Here is an 18,686-nt window from a genome sequence, read left to right on the forward strand (position 1 = left end):
AGGTAGTGACTTTTAGTTAACATATTTACATTCAATTCAGCAGGTGATATTCCTGACTTAGCAGCTGACAGATCTGGTTCAGTGGCTGATGTATGGAATTAATTAGGTTGATATAGCTGTTTCAATAGGTAATTTTTTCCGCTCAGTGATTAATTATTTTTCAATGTCTAATTTATGTGTTTGGATACGAACGTATCAAAGCCATCAGTCAGGATATATATATTAGGGTCCGATGCTGTGTAAACCTCTGCATTAATACATATTACACTAGATTAATATAATCATATACTCTGTTCACACTTGTTTTAAATTTTGAACTGAATGGTTCATCATTCCTTTCAATTCTAAGCATTACTCATGCTAATTGTATTAATGAATGAAAATCGAAGTGTATTGGGCCTGATCCAATACTCATTGAAGTCAGTATACACACGACCGATAATGTAAACGGCCATGTATTGGATCACCAAGGCTAGGTTTTTGTAAGTAAGACACAGAATGGTGTATATCCATGCATTGTGTCCAAATACCCACTGTGCCTTAACAAATCTAGCTAAGCACACACACAGGATGAGTTAAGCACTTTACTGACCTTGTCCTTACGCAAATACTTTATTTGCACATTGGGTCCGTATGTAAGAAATCACATCTGCCTAACCTTAAAAATCAGGCCAAGGTTTCTCAGGCAGAGATGCCAATATTATATGTCTAGCAGTCTGTCTTGTTTATCTCCTTTATATAGCTCTGTACAATCAATCCACATATGGTCTATATACTTGGTTCTGCCTCAACACAGACGAAGGGACTAGACAATTTCTAGAGGTTCCTTCTAGCCCTACATTTCTATGATTCTATTAGGCGAGTTTAATTTTTATTGACAAATAATTCACATTAGTTCTAGTAGCACCAACATTTAAAAATTAGAATGATTAAGAAATCCCGACATTTATAAGATGTTACATTGGTCCAAAGAAACAATGGTTAAAAACAGAAAAGTCCTCTTCAAAAAATAGAATTTCCCACTTAACAAAAATAAATAAGATACAATTAAGAATATCAGCCTAATTTTTAGTCTTGAGATTCTAGAGATCATTATTTCTCGATGTGAGGCATAATTAAAAATCAAATACATGGTGCATAGTGTTTAACAGTATTATCAAAAAAGCACAAATAAATACACTCCCTATCTCTTGTCATATACAACCGGCAAGACTGCAGAGTAAAAATGGATCTGGTTTAAAAGCAAGGCAAGGACGCTCTTTGAGCTGTAAATATTAATGGATAGAACAATCTCGCCATTATGCAGACAAATCTTTTACATATAGCAGAGAGGACAGATGTCAGAAAAATGCCTTGAGTCCAAGTAATGGATCTTAATCATGTTTTGCCCGGTTTTTGACAGTAGCCACTGTCAGACATTTACGTCCACCCATTTTAAGGCAAAGCACTGTGTATCAGGTGACATTTTGATGCCATGTCATAAAAGAGAAAATTTTGGTAATAAAAATCTAATGAACCTTCTTTTATTCTTGTAATTATTGATTTGTCTTGCTAGCCTCCAGTATCAAGTAATACTCTCAAAGTTAAGATTATTGTCAAACATGCAGACTCAAGATTCACTTTCTTTGTTAAATTCAATAGCGTTTTTTATTCACTGCTCAGCATATAACACTGATGTCTTTATTTTTATCAACCCTGCCCCCTCCCATATATTGTTTCATCTTCTAGCTAGTCATTTGCTGTATAATAAAGAACAATGTCAAATGTAATGAATTCTTGGCAGCTAGGTACCTTTTTATTAGCTCTCTTAACCTTTTCTTCCCTAATTAAAATGCCCTTTCAAATAATAGCTTGATGTATTTTAACTGTACTTTAGAAAACAAGATGTTGCATGATTTGTATTTTATGCTGTAGATGATCAGCACTCCTAATTAGCATATCCTCCCCAAGCACCCACAAATTCAAAAGGCAGGCCAACATCTTTGTCCAGTTCTGCATATAGAGTGGGGGATAATTTCTGGGTCATATTCTGCCTCATCAAATAGTTCTTCCAGAATACCTTATACAAGCTCATTGCTGGAAGGAAGGGATGGCTTAGTAAATATACAGAATGCACGTTATGGAGGTCCATACGAGTTTTCTGCAGATACAATGGCATGCAGCATTATTAGGTCTCTCCCTTTCTCTCTCTCAGAAAACTGTGGTATGATTATCCATTAGAGCAAATGCCTACATCCATATGCTTAGACATAATACCAAACCAGACTTCATTGATTATACACACACACACACACACACACACACAGAGGCACCAGCCCTGGTTGTGGAGCCCCATGTGCAAGTTGTTCCTTGTTTTCATTTGTGTATTTCTTACCAGTCTAGCGGGCAGCTCAGATTTCAGATGCAACAGATCCTGAATGGTTGTATCTGAAGTTGGACACCAGCCACATTCTCCTTCCAAGTCCCAAGACTCTAACACATGGTGTTTATCACCACTGCTCTGACCCCAATTCTTATGTGGACAAACCTGAGTTTCCTCCTTTACTGTAGCTCCCTTAGCGTGTAGCTGATGTGGTGAGGTGTGAAGCATGCGGTGGTCACAGGTAGTCAGATCCTGGTGCAGTTACAGCTTTAAAGATAAAGCTGGAATAGGCCCAACTTGCAGGGTACACAGGGCAGGACCGAGAACAATGGTGGGATATGTGGTCTATCTACTGATTCTCTGCCAGCTGTAGTTGCTGAGTAGTCTTCAGGGTCAGTCCTTGGTAGACCACATAGCAACCATGTAACCTGATGAAGACTTATGCAAGGATAATGGTGGTTATATCTCCACCTAATATAAATGAGTTCAGTCTCTTGGCTTGTTGGAGATAATAAAAGGCTGTCTATTTCTGCATCGAAAGCACCCACGAGAAGTGATTAATTCAGTAAACCCTTGTCTTTTCAAATCTGTGTGTATCTATTTCGCCACGGTTTATCATAAGTGCAAGTTTAATTTTGAGTAGCACATGAGTCACTAGGAAATCCAAACCTGTTCTACATAAAGGATGTTTCCACTGTGATGTTTTATGAAATCTAGATTGAGCCCTACTGTTGAACATTTTTAATTCCAGGATCAAGATTTTATTAATACCAGAATTTGATCATCTGTCTAGGACCTAGACAGGTCCTAGACTCTAGGTTTTATATCTCACTCATCCCTGTAGTATCTGAACACCTGAGTTCCGGTGTACAGAACAGAAAGATAAAGTTCACAATGTATTTACCTTACACGCAACATAATACTGCCAAGGCTATTTAAATGACTTGATCAGACAGCAAAGAGGCAGTAAGATCAGTACATTGCATTGCGTCACATATTTCTGTTTTAAGAACGCCGCTGGCCACTATATCTTGGGTCACAAGCTCCCAAAAGGCAGACCTGCAGATGACTGATCCCAGTCAGACTGCTGGATAATGATGGTTAATACACAGGATACTGTAGCGCAAGTCCCAGTCTCAGAAGTTCAACCCCAAGACTGGTAAGAGTATGAGGAGGATGCCGTCAGAGACCAGAAAGGAACAGAGATGCAGCTAACCTTGTAACTGTGACAAGATCCTAAAATCTTTGCATGATGATGACATGGAAAGTTCTATGTGCATTCCAAGTGCCATTACAACAGGCTCTGCGCTCTCCATGAAACACCTATTAATATTAATGAAAACTACAAGCATTCTTCAAAGAGACTATAATACTTCTTTTCTGTATATATATATATATAGTTCCTCACCACTCTAATAAACTAATTTAGATAATTATTACAGTAATTCTCTTCAGCAGTTGAATTTTTAATGTGGATTTCAGTTCGTACTGCCAAATGAAAGCCCCAAATAACATTAAAATACTGTGCACTTTCTAAAACATCTCTGGTCTATGAATTAACTATAGTCCAACAAAGCGTGACTATCTGGCAGATCAAGAGTTTGGGAGAGAATATGCTAATCTTCCACAACGGGATGTGGTGTAAGAACTTTTTGGCTTCTCCTTGAGCCTTGTGAGGAGAGCGACAGATTTACTAAAAGAGTCAGACATACAGCTGGGAGGAGTAAGGATTCTGTTCCATCAAGGATTTTAATATTTTGCAGTTTGGTTTCCTTTCGATTTGGTACAAAACCCAACAAACTTTGAGATTCTCAGTGAAGAGGAATGGAGTCCCAGCTTGAGGGTATTCTGCCTGGTAGGCTGTCTTGGGACCACAGATCCTGGAAGCAATAAAGTCCCTGTCTCTGAGGCAATTTGCCTGCGGGGTTGCCCCAGGGCTGTGGGGCACAACCTGCCAAGGAACTTGGAGCGTGGGAGCCAGCACTCACATGCTCCTATCTCCCCATCAGCCACCAGGTGGTCTGCTGAGGATATGGCAGCTTGGAAGCCAGGGGTGCTGTTGAGGAGGCTAGCTGGCAGGTTTACATCAAAACTTTTCTGATCTCACACTCTCGCCATGAAATATTTAGATTGTAACAAAGCACCAAATCTGATCGAAAAAACATGTTGTTAGAATTTTTCCAACCAGCTCTTGTTAGGAGTCTTGCTCAAACTGGCAAAAGTACAGCAAATCATTTATTTTCATGCCTAACCCAAACAGGTCTTGAACCTGCCTCCCACTATGTAGAGAAATTCACTACTGTGCTTGCCTACAAAATACATTTCCCAGGATTTGAGTGGGGGGCACTATACATCTTAGAAAAAAAGGATCAAGTCCACAATGTTTACTTGCAGATTTTACTTTATTAGTGCATACTGTACTGGGGGTAATATCCGACTTGGTGTTAGAACTATAGATTTGAAATGTAGGCCACACGCAGGGATTGGAGTTTTTATCCTTTGGTTCTCATTTTACAGTCCTTGCTCAGGCAAAACCCCCATTGCCTTCAATAGATTGAATCTGTTTCAGACTTTTATGAATTGAAATGCAGGATTATCTGAGTGCTGTAAAATAAATTCAGCATTTACTAGGATACCTTCGTTTAACTCAGAACTTAGTGCTTATTAGCCCTGGAGAATGAAGTCCTGTTTAGCCACAGAAAATTGATAGTATGTTCATCAGTCTAAGCTTCATCACTCTGAGTAGCTGATGTGTCTCACCTCTAACCTTGGAAAATATCTGATAGTTCTGCCATCTGTGTCACGAACATGTGGGCTCAGATTCCCTGATTCACCCACATGACGTTAGGTATAGACTAGAGAGGATGGCACAAAAGGTTTTTTTTTTCAGTTCCGCAAATCCTGGGGCTGGCAAAATGTTTGTTTAGCTCCTGATGCAAATTAGAGCAGACACAGGGTTGCTCTAGTCTAGGTTACACTCAGTTGCCCCACAAGGGATCATGCCAGCAATTGAGAATTGCTGGAGTACAGCAGTGCCCTCACTACTCTTTTCCTAGCCATACCTCTGTGATGTGGCACAGTGCCACTAATAAAATGGCACTGCATCCTCAAAGGATTTCTCTTGCAAAGTCTTCTGGCCGATTTGCACTGTTGGGGAGGCACAAAGCAGCTATTTCACAGGCAGAGTTGGGGCCGTGTTCTCTAGGAACTGGCCAAAGAATCATAAAGAATCACATGAATGTCATCACATGGCAAATGTGTTGGCATTACTGATTGCCTTTTGACAATGGAACAGAAATCCTAGAAATTATCACTTTTGTATTAGTTCCTGGCTATCAGTTTTAATAAAACCATTTAGTAGGAAATACCCCACCACCCTAAACTAAACAGATCATTAGCTTTTTTTCCTCATTGCAGCTTTAAATTAACTAGTAATAGCAATTTAATTTCACTCTAAAACACGTTTATTAAGGGAGTATGGCTGGGTTTCCTTGAATTGACACATTTTCAAACAGATAGATGATCATTTAAAATTCTTTGGATGCTTGACAGATATAAATCTACATGCTTCACAGCAAGCCTAGTTGTTAGGGGAAATTAAATTCCTGTACAGGGACTTCTCCCTTCCTCACTGGTATGTGAGTAGATTGCATTGTCAAGCTGGTGCTGATTCTGGGAACTGATTATGAAATCCTTACCTAAACTCCTATAAACTAATAATACTTCTCACTTGGGGACTAGATCCGCCATTACTGAAGTCCATGAGAGTCTTATCATGGAAGCATGCCTTGCATAGCAGCTTTCTAATCAGGACATTGAAGTGTGTTACAAAGGTGGGGGAGATTTGTTGCACACATTTTGCTCATGTGTAAATATTTGCCCAGATAATGTAATGAGTTAGCAACAGATCTGAGAACAGAACTCAGCTCTTAGAAAACTGTTTCATCCCAGCATTTGAATTTTTGTGAAGTTAGATGATTTTATTAATCACATGACTCCAGGAACTGAGGCTCTGTGCAAATCTCAACTTTCCTTTAAAAATCTTAATGGACATAGCCCTCAGGGTAGTCAAGGAAAGCTTGAAATAAAAAATCTTAAAGATTCAAACACCAGAAGGCAAATTAAAAGAACCCAAGTATATTGGATTTTTTTTAAACTCATTATTTTTAAACCAATCTCATGATTTGGGAGGCTTGACTCATGATTCTTGAACTCTTTGGGTTACAATGCTGCTAACCATTAGGTAATTCTGGCTCCCTCGGTCTGTGGGAATTTTGCAAGAGTAATGACTGCATATCTTGGTCCCTAGTGTTCATTTTCTTGCCATTCCTTAGAGACAGTTTTAAACCTCCCCCATGGGAATAAAGTAAAAGGGTTATGGAAATAAAGAATAAAGATCAAAACATTGTGACTACATTTGTGAATATTTATATTACTGCTACTGAGCTGAGTCAAGTTGTATCTATTTCTAAGGCACAGTAATTTACTCATTAATCTGAAAATGATCCATTTCTAGAATGGATCATTTATCTTTATGTAGGATAAAGACATGGTCATTCATAAGGGACTGGTATTTGATTTTGCAGCAACATATGACAACGTATTTCATTATCTTGCTTTACAATTAGATGGTATTACCATAGTCACTACTTAAAGTTGTTCATGCAATACAAGCACTTTGTTCACTGAACTTTCTATAGGTGAACTATGGGAATTACCAATCCTGTGTGTTCTGAATACAGGGCCCAATTCTTCTTTTAGTTACACTTGTATAAATCTGGACAATTTCACTGCTATCAGTGGAGTTACTTTGGATTTACACTTCTGTAACTGAATGCAAGATTTGGCCCATAATCGTTTTATTGCCTCCATGTACATGCACACTTAATCTTTACTGAAAATAGTAAGCTAGATTTTCTGGCCTATTAACGTTGATTTGTGCTGCTCCAGTGGCAAAATGACATGTAAATTCTGCTTAACTGGCCGGTGCAGGATTCCCTTTGCACTGGTTAATCCGCCATTGGCATATCACTGACTCCTGGAAACAGGGAGTGAAATCCTGGCCCCATTGAAAACATGGCAAAACTCCCACTGTCATCGACTACCATGGAGACAGGGACCAGCCCAATGTATGCCATGTATATTCAAAGCACAAGTTTTCTGTTCTCTAATGTTCATTCCACTCCTTGGCTACATTTGCCGCTACTCTCACAGTATCCGATTGTAATGGTTCCATAGTTCATGTGAGGTACTTTTAATGTGTTTAAATTCATGGCACTAAACTATCTGGACACTACATAATTGAAAATCTATTACCTGAGACAAGATTACCATTCATATATAGGGCTCTATATAGCATATAAGCTTTGCAACTACTGCTAATATTGGGAGTTATTGTTCACAAGACATCTGTCAGACCTGAACACTTTCCTCACCGTTTTAGGAATCTGATTTGAGAAATGAGGAAAGTCTTAATTTTCTCCTACATATTTTTGGTAAGAGAACATTTGACTTCGCTGTTTTCCTAGATTACAAAGAAAGCAGCATTTGACATCTTTTGGGGTGTTTCTTTAATGGAAGGTTACAGTACCTCACCCTTTAGAATACACTCTTTGCCATAATGCAAACATCACACTGCTTGTCTTTCTCTAGGAAGAGGGTTCTAGCTACAAAACTATTTTCATTTCTTCGAGTGTGATGTATGTCAACACTATAAAGGATGACAATGAATGCAAAATAGGCTTGTTAATGCTTTCTACAAGGACTCTCAGTTTAGTGAGCCTAAATTCCACTCTAAGCAAAAGAGTAAATCGCATTCTAAATAACGGGAGTTGAGAGGAATGGAGATAAATTGCTAGTGAATATCCCTACAGTGTTCTGATATGCTTGTCTCTTCACCCACGTCTTATACGATTTGCCCATTCTGAATATGAATCAGAAGCATTCTGGTTGAGTATTATTTTAGCATATTAATACTCATAACACTGTACATCCTTTAGTTTGCTACTCAGGTTATTGCAGCACCTATTCTTGCATTTCCAAAATATTTTGTTTTCACCATATGTCTTTCTATGATCATGACATTAGATGCCTTCTCTGGAAGGATGTGTACTAAACGCAGAGTTTCATTAAGAAACTAAATTTTAAAATGGAGGCAGCATTGTCCAGTGGCTAGAGCACTGAGCTGAGAGACAGGAGAGCTGGGTTTAATTCCTGGATTTGCTACTGATGTGTTATGTAGCTTTGAACAAATCACTCCCCCTTTCTTGTACCTCGGTTGTACTAATTTAGATGGAAAATATGAACCAAGAATCAAAGGTATTAACAAGACCCATCTGACCCTGTCACTGTCCAGCCTTAAACAAGGTTTGGGATTTGATATACAGAGACCTCAGCTTGCTTAGTACCATGGCAAACGCAGCATTAAAAATCCTTTAAAATCTGTTATTAAAGGTACAGGAAAGCAGGCAAAACAGTTAAAGCATTTGACATGTAAAGGGTTAAGTAAGGCTTGGTCTACACTACACAGTCAGGTTGACATAAGGCAGCTTATGTTGACCTAACCATGCCAGTGTCCAAACTACAGCCTTGCTCCCGCCAAAGCAAGTGCCCTATGACACCGACATAATAACTCCACCTCCACAAGAGGGCTTATGTTGGTGTAGTTAGGGTGACGTAGTGTCTGTGTAGATACCGCATTCCTTACATCGGCTATTAGCTGTCTTAGCAATTTAAATTGACAAGAAAGCTGGCTCCTAGCTCCCGAGCTGGGCTGCTGCCGGGTCGCTACTCCAAGCCAGGCTGCCTCCCAGGCTCCTGGCTTGGGCTGACACCCAGGCTCCCCGCTCACCACCAGGAGCATAATAGCTGACCAGATTCCAGGTGCGGATCTCCATGCCAGAGGGAGAAACCCTGGGAGGCTGCCCCCCACACCACTCCCAGCCAGTCCCACCCCTTGTCTGACAGTCTTGTAGATGGAATCAAAGACGCCATAACTGTCTTATTTGGGGAAAAGAGAAAAAATTAGTCAACATGAGCTGACGCTGATGTTAGTGCTGTTAAAATCTGATCCCATTTCCTAGAAGTCAAAATAATACAAACACAGACCAGCAAAGACAAAAAACCCCAGGGTATGTCTCTGGTGTTGATTTTGACTTGCAACCTCACCACTGAAAAAACAGACCCGGCACATAGGCTTATCAGCCACTCTGAGACCTGGGAAACAGCATCAGGCTGGTTAGGGCATTGCTTTTAGCTGCTTCTTTCTGTCACAGGCTCCAGCAATGTTTCAAAATATACAGTCTTGTCTGGCTAAGCCAGACTCTTCTTAGACAGAAGGAAAAAAGGAGAGAGATAGGAAAGAGAAGAAATAACGTACTGAAAGAATAGGATGCACTTAGGGGGAAGAAAGAAAAAAAGTCTCACATCCCAGGTGGTGATTGAGAGACATCCAGAGTTGTTAGAAAGTGACAATATCATCTGGGTCCCTTTCTCCAGCCCAGTCTGATCAGGACACCGCTCAGGATCAGGACCACAAAGACCTGGGGTCCCAGGAGATGGTGGGGGTGGCATCCATGATGATGTAGCTCACTCCAGTAGACAATTTTTCTCCCAAAATCTCTTTTTTTTAAGTCCCACATTTTTCTTCTTTGCCAGGCATGATCTTAACAGACTCCTTGAGTTGTGTCAGAGGCTTTTTTTCTTTGCACTAATTCAGTCTGTCTTTGCACCTTTCTCAATCAACACTGGTTATAGGGTATTGTGACACTTTATGAAGTTACACTCACTTTTTACAGCTGGGCTCGCAGTTAGGGTAAATGTGTAGGCTCAGTTATCACAACCATTCTCTTCCCCTCCAACCCTATCCTGGTGCCTATCCTGCAGCAGTTTCCTTCAATGAAAGGTTTATTGGCCCAAAAAGTTTGACAAACCTTGATTGGTTTTATTTCCATGTTTGGACCTGACAGAGTTTTTTTCCCTGCCTTCAGGTTTTGTTGGGAAGAGTTTGCACAGCTCTTGCTGACATATCTTCAATTATTTAAAGTACTTTTTTGCTCACTGTTTTTCCAGAAGTCCTTAATAAAACAGAATATATATATGCTGAACAACTCAAACATTTCCCCATAGCAATAAAGTGTACACTCTCTTATGTATTTGAGTACACTACACACTGCAACATTCCACGGTGGTGGTGTAGAATATCTAACAACTTGTGTTGAAATATGCTGTCTAGGCTGCAAATCCCTTCTCACACAGCCTTATTGTAGACAAATAGGGCTCTTATGTGATGCTGCAGACATAAATTCAGATATATGTTATGTTTAGAGAGTTGCATGTTAATAATTGTACAGTAATGTCCTTCAATCATCTGAAAGTTTCTGTGATCTGTATTCTTTATTTTCAATAACTTTACGATATGGTATGTGATCGGCAGTATGATTTATAAAAGGATTTGTATTTAAAGGAGCAATTTCAGTAGCTTACCATTCCCAACCAGGCATACTTCATTAAAACTCAATCCATCAATACCAGGGGTTCTCAAACTGGGGGTTGGGACTCCTCAGGGGGTCATGAGGTCATTACATGGAGGGGGGGGGGTTGCGAGTTGTCAGCCCCCACCCCAAACCCTGCTTTGCCTCCAGCATTTATAATGGTATTAAATACAGCAGACCCTCGCTAGAACGCGGGGATTTGAATCCATGCGTGGTCCCGCATTAACACGGGGACCGCATTATAGCGGGGACTGCGTTACCATGGATTCCAATGAAGGTAATTAAATTTGGGATCCATGTGCGGTCCCGCACTATAATCGAATTTGCGCTATATAGAGGCACATTCTAGAGTGGGTCTGTTGTATATAAAACAGTGTTTTTAATGTATAAGGGGGAGGTGTGCACTCAGAAGCTTGCTATGTGAAAGGGGTCACCAGTACAAAAGTTTGAGAACCACTGATCAATATCCAGGACTGTGCTAAAATATAAGAACATAAAAGTATTTTGGCACCTAACTCACAATGAAATCAAGGAAATTTATGGTCCAGGTCCTCAAAGATAGTTAGGCATGTAATACCCATTGATTTAATTGCAAGTAGATGACTAAATGTCTTTGAGAATCTGGGTCATAGACCCTGAACAAAAAGGCCTATTGCAGTCATTTGATAGACACCCATTGGTTTCATTGAGCTTTGTATCAGGACTATAATGGAAACTTTTAATGCCACATGCAATAGACATGAGGCCCCTGGTACAGCCCATCAAACTTGAGCCACTGAGATGGGCAGATCTCTGTGACAGACAATCATCTGGAAGTGCTAAGGGAAGATCAAGTGTTTTCAAAAAGTTCAGATAAAGACGTTCATTTTAACATTGCAGAAACCTGTGGCCGCCCGCTTCACAATGCAGCTAAGACACTCGTACAGTTGTAAAACCAGAAGTGTTTCCACAGAATCAAGTAGGTAAGTTATGTACTGCTTCTTGGTTCCTCTGGGAATGCTTTTTTCTCCAACAGATGGCAGTATATAACTCACTACAACTGCATGTCAAGGACTATCATTCAAATAGTAATAGATTCTGTAGAATGCTGACAGTATTTTTTTCCCCCCAAGATATACTGTGTGATATTTTTTCACATGCTAGCCCAAAGCAACCAGAAATCATCATTTCCATATAAATTCCACATTACTTCACTTCATTGCTGAGAGTTGGGCTTTGTAATCTTCTTACCTTGGATCAGGGAGTAAGCCAAGGTGTGCTTAGAGGTCTGCCTTTCTTCCCACCCACAGATCCTTCAGCACCCACACCCTATGTCTTTGAATTAAGATGCAGTGATGGTTCCATTGGGGGCGGTAAAAGAGATTGCTGCAAGTCATTGTCTTTTGCAGAAGCCCCTTTCGGGACATCAGTGCTACAAAGAAAACCTCAGCATTTAATCACCTTTTGCACCAAGGGCATTCCTTTGTTTTTTAATGGAAACAGACATTTCATGCCATACTGGATAAAGAACAAACAAAAACCAAATAAATTTTCAACCAACAGTGAGCCCTGACCATGAGAGCAGGTGATGTGGAGGTAAATGTTCTTAGCTCATCACATGTGTCAGAAACATCAGAGTGAATTCCCTTTGGTGAGACATCTCCAGTTGTCTACTGTTAAATAAACCTATCCTAGAAAAAGGCAGAGCAGTGGAGCTTTCTTCTGTCAGTGAGTAAGTTGCAAAAACGTGCTGTCTAAAACCTGGACTTGCAGTAATGGTCAAAGAGTGTAGCTAGACAGAGCTGTTTTGTGGCAGTACTGGACCCGGGACTCATGAAGTACTGACGTATGTTCGATTGATGCTCCTTTTTGTGTGAATATAAAGAATGATCAGCCAATATGGAATTCTTTCATAGAAGTGCAGCCACCTTAACAACAGCATAAAGGCCACGTTAGTCTAGGCTCTCTTGGCCAAAAGGACGTCGATTCCTACTCATCTTTCAAACTGCAGTAGGGCATGCAGTCAGTCACACCAGCAGGCCAAAGAAGGGTGTGCAGCTAATAAGCCATCCTGCCAGAAGCACAAAATCATGAGGTGAAAATTCAGAAATTCCCCTATACAAGTGACATGTCACTTTGTGGCCAATTTGCAAGTCATAATATAACCCCTATGGAAACCAATAGCTAATATTTTCCTTAATAATTACATCTCCATTAATTACCAGGGTTATAATCAGTGAATGCCCTGAAATTTGAGAACATATTACATACCATTGTGATTAATTGCTCACTGTGTAGTCTGCAATACCATGTAATGCCACTTCATAGTTACAGCCAACTTCCCATTATAACTCTTCACCTATATTTTCCCCTTCCTCTCCAACCTCAAAATATCTGATCACCTGAAAATTTTGCATACCACATCCCATCCCTAATATACACTAGGGCAGGGGTAGGCAACCTATGGCACGTGTGCCAAAGGCAGCACGCGAGCTGATTTTCAGTGGCACTCACACTGCCTGGGTCCTGGCCACCGGTCTGGGGGGCTCTGCATTTTAGTTTAATTTTAAATGAAGCTTATTAAACATTTTAAAAACCTTATTTACTTTACATACAACAATAGTTTAGGTATATATTATAGACATAGGAAGAGGCCATCGAAAAATGTTAAAATGTATTACCGGCATGCGAAACCTTAAATTAGAGTGAATAAATGAAGACTCAGCACATCACTTCTGAAAGGTTGCCGACCCCTGCACTAGGATATTCTCAGCAGACTGAGTACATGACTGAGGAGCTAGCCCTTACATCTGCAAATGTTTCTTTGTGTGACGGGTGGGACTCGATAGCACCCCCTTATAGCCCAACATCTTCCCAATGGTTGGTTTCCACTTTACACAGAACCTGGTGCAATGGTGCATAGCCATCTGGCTAAGGTATACCTGAATCCCATTCCTTCCAGGATACTAGAGTCCAAAAATAAAGGAATGCTACAAACTCAAAAGCAGAGTTGTTGGAGAAGTCTTCAGCAGGGCCCCACCCTTCCACTCAGGGCTTGTCTTCGGGTAGCCAGTCCTTTTGGGTGGTCTCCCTGGGCCCAGTGGTCCCATCCACCATGAGGCTAATCTAGGCAGCAAGATGTCTCCAACTGTAGGCTGAAAGGAAGCTTCCCTCACTGAGAGGGAAACAGAGCTCTGCTATCCTTCCTGGTCATCTCCAAACACAACTGGGCCTTCTCCTTCTAAGTCTCTTCTCCACCCTTGACATATACTGCCCATGTACTGGGGTGGGACAAATTGGGCCCACAGTCCCTCACTATCCCCCTGCTGGGCAATAGGGGACCTGCATGCCTCATCACATATTGGAATCCAGCTAATACTCTCCTACACAAGCCACTTGACTTGCACTGCCCCCTCCCCACCCCCAAAATGTTAAGAGGTTGTCAAAGCCATTTTTCAATTCAAGGATTGAATATCCAATGCAGTAACATATATTACGATACCACCTCACTCCAGAAAATACCTCTGAATGCTGCCACATACAATAAAGATAATGCACATACACATAATAGAGTTAAATACAAACTCCCAACACTCTTCACTACACTTCTGTAACCCGATAGCAGCAACACAAACAGATCATTTCATTTCTATTCATAAAAAGATCCTTCTTCTTCACTAACACATCTCACTGTGAGAAAACACACACCGAATTTTGACACAACTGAATGAGCTGGTGAAAATGGTCATCAATGACCTGCCCCAATGGGAACAGATATAAGTCAAAGCTGTGTACTTTTGAAAATGTGGCCCTATGTGTTTGTTTTGAAATTTTCTACATTTTTTTAGAGTGGCATAGACTCCCTTTATTTTATTTTGAATTTTAAAATGTAATATAGGGTTAGGGTGGGTGTTGGGTGGACCCCAAATGAAACAAATTTTCACTAAAAAAATCCTGAATTAAGGATGAATACAGAACACTAATTCCTCCAAGATCTTTCTGGTTTTGCCCTTGCTATGTGCAGTCAATGACGTGCTTCATTTCTTGCTTTCATTTAAAAATAGTTCAGATGCTGGTAAGAGGCTCTGTATTTATGAATTCTTTCTGTATAATGGCATTTGGCCAATGCACTAGTCTAACAGGGAGACTGCACGATGGGGAAGAGGCACCTAAGCTAGTGAAATACCATGGTGACAAGCATTATGTGGTTTCCTGGCAAAATGTGATATATTAATTTGTATGCTACAGACCCACTTCTGAGGAACAGAAGCCATCATTTCAAAGAAGATAAAAGCAACCAGAATTGACATCTTTCTGCAAGTTCACTTTAATCCGTAGCTCCTATCAGATGAAAATGCAAAAGAGGAAACATGTCACCAATGAACAGTATTGAAGTTGGATGCCTTTTTAACTCCCGAAAAGGTTGACTTCTCTTCTGTACCAATACAATTATCAATGACTTCAGGATTTTCACTTTTTCAAAGACAGATTGTCATTTTTCAATTTGCCCTGAGTAACGGAGAGTACGTAACTGACACCATTACTTACAGGACCTATGAATATGACCCAGGTGAAGTTGCCCCCCTTATACCAAGGCTTAATTCTACTGTATGTCAGCAAACTAGGCATGACCACAAAGGCTGCTTAGATGAATTTGCCTTGCCGGATTCGTCACATCACAGCCAACAATGTGGAATGGAGATTTCAGCCCCCTGTGTCATGGCAATTGCATACAGGAAGTCTTTTAAGAGCTCTAGAGATACATACAGTATTGTACACATTAGTCACTTCACCATCCAGGATAAGACAAGGGAAATAAATTACATTAACTTTTTATTGGGTTATCATGAATAGCCTGTTAAATAATAAAATCCAGGTGCACTCTGAAGGAACAAAAGAAAAGGAGCATGGAAAAAGCATATCTCTGTTTGCAGCTTCACCATAGGGAAATCTAATTCATGTTTACTTAGATTTACTATAAGAAAGGACCTTGAAAATGAGACACTCTTTGTTCCAGCAGTCCTATTTAATCCATACATGACTGGATTGTGACAAGTATTGTACCTTGCTGATTCGTCACTTCTAAAGGAGAGGGGCTTACAGTGGGAGTATGCAGACAAGTAAGTACAAATTTGACAAGTCACACCAAGCTTGGGAAGGGCAGGGCAGTCACATTTCAAGTGGGAAAACCTCAAGGGGAAGTTTTTTCCTTCAGAGACTGTGTCCTGCTCTGGGTGGTTGGGCAAACCTTGGAAGACAGGATGCACAGAGATACTTGTGCCTCTGCCCTGAGTCTGGCACAATCACAACGCTTTTGTACAGGAGGCACAAGTGTAACTCACTGTTCAGGGTCAGAGCATGTTATGCATTTGCTACTCTGTGCCTAATTCACAGAGGACACTGGTCTGTTACGGCTCGCAGCTTGAGAGCCTGAATCTTTAGCCAAAGCTAGAGAGACTCTTGCTTGTAGCTGGAGAGCTCCCCAGTTTAACCCCTGGTGCTGGCCAAGATAGCGGTTATTACATAAGGACTGCATGAGACCAGCACTACCGTGTAGAAAGGGGCATGGCTGACTCCGTGCTCCTCTTCCACCCAGAACAGGAGAACCACTGTTGAGAGTGCTTTTAACAAGGTGCAGCTAGGCTCTACTGCCCAGAGCTTTAGGGACAGTGTGCCATCTGGCAGTGGTAGGCTGCCCCTCTGTGCCCAGCATGGGGCTCTGCCTTAATGACACATGAGGTTTATTCTGAGGATGTTCACTTCAAAACATTTACCAACACAGCACCAGCTGGTGTAAATCAATGTGGCTCTATTGACTTGTGCCAGTCAACAATAGCTAAACACCCCAACCAGTAAATCCACCAGCTGCCCCAAAAATCTGGTCTAAGGACAATCAGAAGTCAATACCTTAGAGCCAAGCATCTATTTTCTTATTATGCATTTTAAAAAAGAGGAAAAAAATCTGCTTATTACTTATTGCAGGTGGGTGCTAATCTAATTTAGCAAAAGAAAGGTAAATTCAGAAATTTTGGGTAACAATTCTGAATCTGTTACCGTTTGGCAGTGTATGTTTTTGAGAAGTTAAATCGAGGAATTCCACATTGCTCTGGCCTTGAGACTGCTCAGTTTTATGCTAATCTGATGCTATCCAATGTTCCAGCATTTTAAAGCTTGTAATTGGCATTCAAAATAATTCCAGCAAGGGTTGTAGGGTTTTTTTTTTAAAACAGTAATTGTATTTATGGACAAGCCATGGTGCATCCTTGTAGATTTCTAGTTTATTTAGAACATTTTCTCTGCCTTTCATTTCCAGATAAAATAGAGGAAAGATGGTCTTGTTAAAACACTGAGCTGGGACTCAGGAGATCTGGTTGGGTTCCTGACTCTGCAACAAATTTTCCATGTGATCTTGGGGAATGTATTTAATCTCTGTGCTCAGTTCCCAACTTTTTTACATAGGCAGAATAATCCTTACTCTGCCTGCTTGGATTCTCTACCTAGATTGTAAGCTTTCCAGGGCAAGGGCTGTCTCTTTCTATGGGCAGCACTGTGATAGGGGACAGTCAGCTCTTGTGAGCACCTCCTGTCAGTCAAACCTGCACTCTCTCTCTCTCTCTTTCTGTGCTCCTGGTGTCCCCTGCTGGCTCTTAACCTCATCAGATGGCTCTTCAGTGGTTCAGCCCTCCAGCCAAGTGATATACAGTGAACATGCATGAACAAACAAACAAACCCCTTCCAAGGTACTAACAATCCAATACGGCCTGTCACTGTGCCCTTGTTGGTATCCTTAGCCCTTTCTTTGGGCTCATTTCTCGGTCCCATCTGAGATAGCTTTAAGTCCGTGTCTGCAGTGCCCCCAGGGATTTTCCCCTGGAGACTAAGTTCTGCCCTTCACTTGGGCCTCTAAACAAACCTTATCTCCTTCTTAGGGCTTAGGTCACCCTGCCAGTGAGGGGACCCGGGCCCACCCACTACCCCAGGTCCCAATCCAAGGACCCTACAAATAGCAGCCATGTGCTGCTTCCTTTACTCCGTTGCTGCTGCTATTCCCTGGGCCACTTCCCACATAGCCCCTTCCTCTTCACCTTATCTCAGGGCTGAAGTTCTCTGTCTGTTCGCTGCTTAAAGCAGGGTCTCTCCCAAGCCACCTCACCAGGAAAGTTTCACAGTCTTCCTCACCCTTCTGATCTCAGCCACCAGGTGATCTGCTCAGGTCCTGCAGCTCTTTTTAACTGGGCCTGCAGCACTCTGATTGGCTGCTTCTCTGCAACCTCTCTAGGCAGGCCTGGAGGACCCACCTTCACTGCTCCTTTTCTGAGCGGGGGTGTGGTAGGATTGTGAGGCCTCCAGCAAGGGGCCTCAAAGGACCTGATACAGCCAGCACAATGGGGCCCCAATCTCTACTGGCGAAGGTTAGGCCTTACTGCAATATAAATTATTACTACTATTAGGCTTAACTGAGCAAATATTATAGCAAACAGAAATCAATTTTTAAAACTTTTTTTCAAATTTTATGAGGGTTAAACTACATTTAAGTGTCAGGAAATGTACTTTGAAATTGAAATAGAGGTATTTTATCTTCAGCTTGCTTTATTCAACACTGCAGCTTTTGATACTGCCCTTCATAGATCTCCACTCCTGCAAAATCTGATGTCTGTGGTTAATTTTATGCACAGTGACCCCAATGCAAGAAAGCTACTGAAGCATCTGCTCAGTTTTAAGCATAGAAGTAATCCGTACTGGCTTCCATGGGACTATTCACATGCTTAACTTTAAGCAGATGCTTAAGTGGCTTGCTAGATCAGGGCCTAAGTGTAGTCCAATTGATTTCAACAGGCGTGTTCTTAGAGCAT

Source organism: Mauremys reevesii, linkage group 9 (assembly GCF_016161935.1).
Source record: "Mauremys reevesii isolate NIE-2019 linkage group 9, ASM1616193v1, whole genome shotgun sequence".
In the NCBI taxonomy this organism is placed as follows: domain Eukaryota; kingdom Metazoa; phylum Chordata; order Testudines; family Geoemydidae; genus Mauremys; species Mauremys reevesii.